We start from the raw sequence: 4,385 nt of genomic DNA on the forward strand, positions 1-4,385 counted from the left end.
TCATTTAAGAGACTGCTGGACATGCATATGGTCACAGAAATTTGAGGGTGCATACATGAGGATCAATGGTCGGCACAACATTGTGGGCTGAAGGGCCTGTTCTGTGCTGTACTGTTCTATGTTCTATGTTCTATGTTCTATCTCCTGGTCTGGCTAATGTGAGAATTGGCTTGGTCATTTGCAGTTGTATCCCATGTTCGTGAATTGGTAATCTGATTAAACTCACAGGCCTTGACTTGAGAAAAATAAAGCACATATTTGATTGGTTGCTGTTGCACTCAAATGAAAAACGTGCAGTGTATATGCCATATCTTTTCCTAGCTCACAGTGTTTCCAAAATCTCTAGTTCAATACATCCCAAGTCGTCACCATCAAAGTCAAAACTAGTGAATACTTCGATCGCTTCATCTTTTGTTTTTTTTTTCTGAAATGCTATTTGTAATGAGGTAGTATTGGCAGGCAATTTTCTTTTACTTCTGTTGCCATGTGTGAATATTCAGGGATGGTGTTGGTGGGAAGATGCGACATGCACCACAGATGAGGCACGAACATTAGAACAAGTGCTGAGCATGCAGAAAAGGAGAGATTAACGGTTACCTTGGAAAAAGCATATTTGGAGAAAGTTGGGTGAGAGTGCTGAGAGAAAGCACTTTGGCGGCATGGTGGCTCAGTATTTAGCACTGCGGCCTCACAGCACCAGGACACGTGTTTGATTCCAGCCTTTGGTGACTGCCTGTGTGGAGTTTGCACATTCTCTCTGTGTCTGTGTGGGTTTCCTCAGAGTGCTCTCACAGTCCAAAGATGTGCAGGCTAGGTGATTAGCCATGTTAAATTGCCTGTTGTGTTAAGGGAGAGTTTGATTAGGTGGGGTGTAGGTCTGGCTGGGATACTCTGAGGTTTGATGTGGACTTGTTGGGCTAAGGGCTGTTATGGTTCCAGAGTGCTGATCTGCTGGAGATTACAAGGTCCAGAGCTGGATGAACACAGCAGGCCAAACAGCAAAGGAGCAGGAAGTCCGATGCCTCAGGCCTAGACACCCTTCTTCAGTTTTTGATAAGGCTGTTTTTAAAATTGGTTTAACGAGACTGCACCATTCCTAGGAACACTGCAATACCAGGATGATGCATGGAGAGGACAGAGCAAGCTGCTGTTCTTAAAAATCGGTTTAATATAGGGTCCTTAAGTAAAGAACATATCAGATATTAAAAGCTGATAAGAACATTTTTTTTAATTTGAAAAAATATACTTTATTCATAAGATGTATAAAAAAACACATTCATACACCTACCCAGTCATGCAAGCTGCTCTGGGTTACCCAGGGCATACGTACACCAACTAAAGGGAAAAAAAAAACAAAACATCGAAGAAAAAAATCAAAGCAAAGAAAATACACCGGCAGTCTTCACCCCGCACAGTCCCTGTTGGCCCCCTGACCAGTTGGGGAAGGCGCCAGCTGGACCCAGTTACCAGATAGGGCCCTTTTTTTCTATTCTGGATGAGGGGTTTCATACGGTGGTCTTTCCCCACCATGCCTTGGCGGCGGCTGCCCCAAGCTTTAGCGCGTCACTCAGCACATAGTCCTGGACCTTGGAGTGCGCCAGTCTGTAACATTCGGTCGGGGTCAGTTCTTTCAGCTGACAGACCAGCAAGTTGCGGGCAGGTCAAAGAGCGTCTTTCACCGCATTGATGGTCCTCCAGGCACAGTTGATGTTGGTCTCGGTGTGCATCCCGGGAAACAGCCCATAGAGCATGGAGTCCCGCGTCACGAATCTACTCGGGATGAACCTCGACAAAGACCACTGCATCCCCCTCCAGACCTCCTGTGCATAGGCACTGTCCAGAAGGAGGTGATAGACAGTCTCGTTCCCGCTCATGCAGCCGCCTCGAGGGCAGCGTGCAGTGGCACAGAGATTCGGGGCGTGCATGAAGGATCTCACTGGCAGAGCCCCTGTCACTACCAGCCAAGCAATGTCTTTGTGCTCGTTTGAAAGTTCTGGCGATGAGGCATTCTGCCAAATAACTTTGGCAGTCTGCGCAGGGATACAACAGGACGCGATCCACCCTCTCTTTTTCCCAAAGCGTCTCGAGGATACTACGTGCTGACCACTGCCAGATGGCCTTGTGGTCGAAGGTGTTTCCTTTCAAAAATTTCTCCACAAACGACAGATGGTACAGGACGGTCCAACTACTCGGAGCGTTCTGCGGTAATGAGGCCAGGCCCATCCTTCACAACACAGGGGACAGGCAGAACCTCAGTCAGTAGTGACACTTGGTGTTTGCGTACTGAGGATCTACGCACAGCTTGATGCAGCCGCACACAAAGGTAGCCGTCAGGGCGAGGCTGGAGTTCGGTACATACTTTCTCCCCATTTTACAGGTCTTTGTACATGGTGTCCCTGTGGACCCGGTCCATCCTCCACCCCCAAATGAAGTGGAAGATGGCCCGGGTGACCACAGCGGCGCAGGTCCAGGAAATACGCCAGGGCTGCGCCACATACAACAGTACCGAAAGCCCCTCGCACCTGACAACCAGGTTCTTACCCGTGATGGAGAGGGACCAGAACGTCCACGTGCCCAGCTTCTGCTTCAGTTTGGTGATATGCTCCTCCCAATTCTGAGTGCATGTCCCAGCTCCAACAAACCAAACACCCAGCACCTTCAGGTAGTCTGTGCTGACGGTGAAGGGGATGAAGGAGCGGTTGTCCCAGTTCCCGAAGAATATGTCCTCGTTCTTACCCCTATTGGCTTGGGCCGCAGATGTCTACTCACCGACGTCTACGCACACTCACCGACTGACGATCGGTGCAGAAGACGGCGACATGTTCCATGTACAGGAGGTCTTGACCTGAAGGCCTCCGCTGCCTGGGATAGTCACGCCCTTCAGGCTCACGTCCTTCCTGATGGATGCGGCAAAGGGCTCCACACAGCACACGAACAAGGCAGGAGAGAGCGGGCACCCCTGCTTGACTCCAGATCTGACGGGAGAACTGTCTGATTCCCACCCATTGATCGAGACTGTGCTAACGATGTTGGTGTAGAGCAGCCAGATCCAATTGCTGATGCCCTCCCCGAACCCCAATTTGGAGAGACCCTGTTGAAGGCCTTCTCCTGGTCCAGGCTGACGAGGCAGGTGTCCACCCGCCTGTCCTGCACGTAGGCGATCATACTGATGAACGCGAAACTCTCAGCGATCTTCCTGCCCGGCACAGCACAGTTTTTGTCAGGGTGATTCAGCAACTCCCGGACAGTCCTGACCCGGTTGGCTATGACCTTAGCCAGGATTTTGTAGTCCATGTTCAATAGTGAAATGGGACGCCAATGCGTAATTTCTTCCCTCTCTCCCTTCCTCTTGTAAATGACGGTGATGATGCCCTTCCTCATGGACTTGCACATTTCCCCTCTCTGAAGCGCACGATCGTACACCTCCAGCAGGTTCTGGCCGACCAGGTCCCACAGAGCGGAATACAGCTCGACCGGTAAGCCGTCGCTCCCAGGAGTCTTATTCCTCTCAAAGGACATGAGGGCTGTAGTCAGCTCGTCCAGGGATATCTGCCGGTCCAGCCACTCCCTCGTGCCGCCGCCTAAGACCTCCGTGATAGACGACAGGAGCAACTCGGAGGTCATGCTGGCCGCGGGCTTCGCATCATACAGTCTGGCATAGAAGGATCTGCTAATCCTCAAAATGTCAGGCTGAGACGACGTCACCGAGATGTCGTTCTCCTTCAGCCGGCTGAGCACAGAGCTCTTTGTGCACCTCCTGAAAGAAGAAACCCGAGCACATCTTGTCCTGCTCCACTGTGTGGACCCTGGACCGGAAGATTATCCTGGAGGCCTCCGTGGCAAAGGGGGAGGCTTGCTGGCCCCTCACCTTGCGGACGTCCTCCGTGACATCGACCCCCATTGACTGCAGAAGGAGCAGGTTCTGCGTCCTTTTCTGGAGTTGCGACAGCTTTCCCCGCCTTTCTCTCACCTTCCGAACACCCTTGAGCAAAAGTACCTCTTGATGTTCTCCTCCACCTTCTCCCACCAGTCACCCGGAGACTCAAAGAGGGGTTTCACGGTTCTCCAACCTGCATACTCCCTCTTAAGCTCCTCGACATACTCTGTGGTCAACAGAGTCGTGTTGATGTTCCACGTCCCCTTGCCAGTCTGCTGGTTGTCCTGTAAGTGACAGTCGGCCAGCAGGAGGCAGTGGTCAGAGAAGAACACCGGCTCGACGCCAGTGGACCTGACCGAGAACAAACAGGAAGTCTATCCTTGAGCAGATAGACCCATCTGGCTGCGACCAGGTGTATCACCGCTGCGCTCCGTCTGCAGGGGTGCTGAAGACGTCGAGCAACTTGGTGTCCTTCACCGTGTCCAGCAGGAATCTGGACGTGGCGTCC

At 51.7% G+C, this 4,385-nt stretch overlaps 1 pseudogene; it reads right to left on the bottom strand.

The window, feature by feature from the left end:
* Nucleotides 1–1,080: 1,080 nt before the first annotated feature.
* Nucleotides 1,081–1,244, bottom strand: LOC132209204 (U2 spliceosomal RNA; annotated as a pseudogene).
* Nucleotides 1,245–4,385: the final 3,141 nt, after the last annotated feature.

The sequence above is a fragment of the Stegostoma tigrinum genome, unplaced genomic scaffold (assembly GCF_030684315.1).
Source record: "Stegostoma tigrinum isolate sSteTig4 unplaced genomic scaffold, sSteTig4.hap1 scaffold_70, whole genome shotgun sequence".
Classification (NCBI taxonomy): domain Eukaryota; kingdom Metazoa; phylum Chordata; class Chondrichthyes; order Orectolobiformes; family Stegostomatidae; genus Stegostoma; species Stegostoma tigrinum.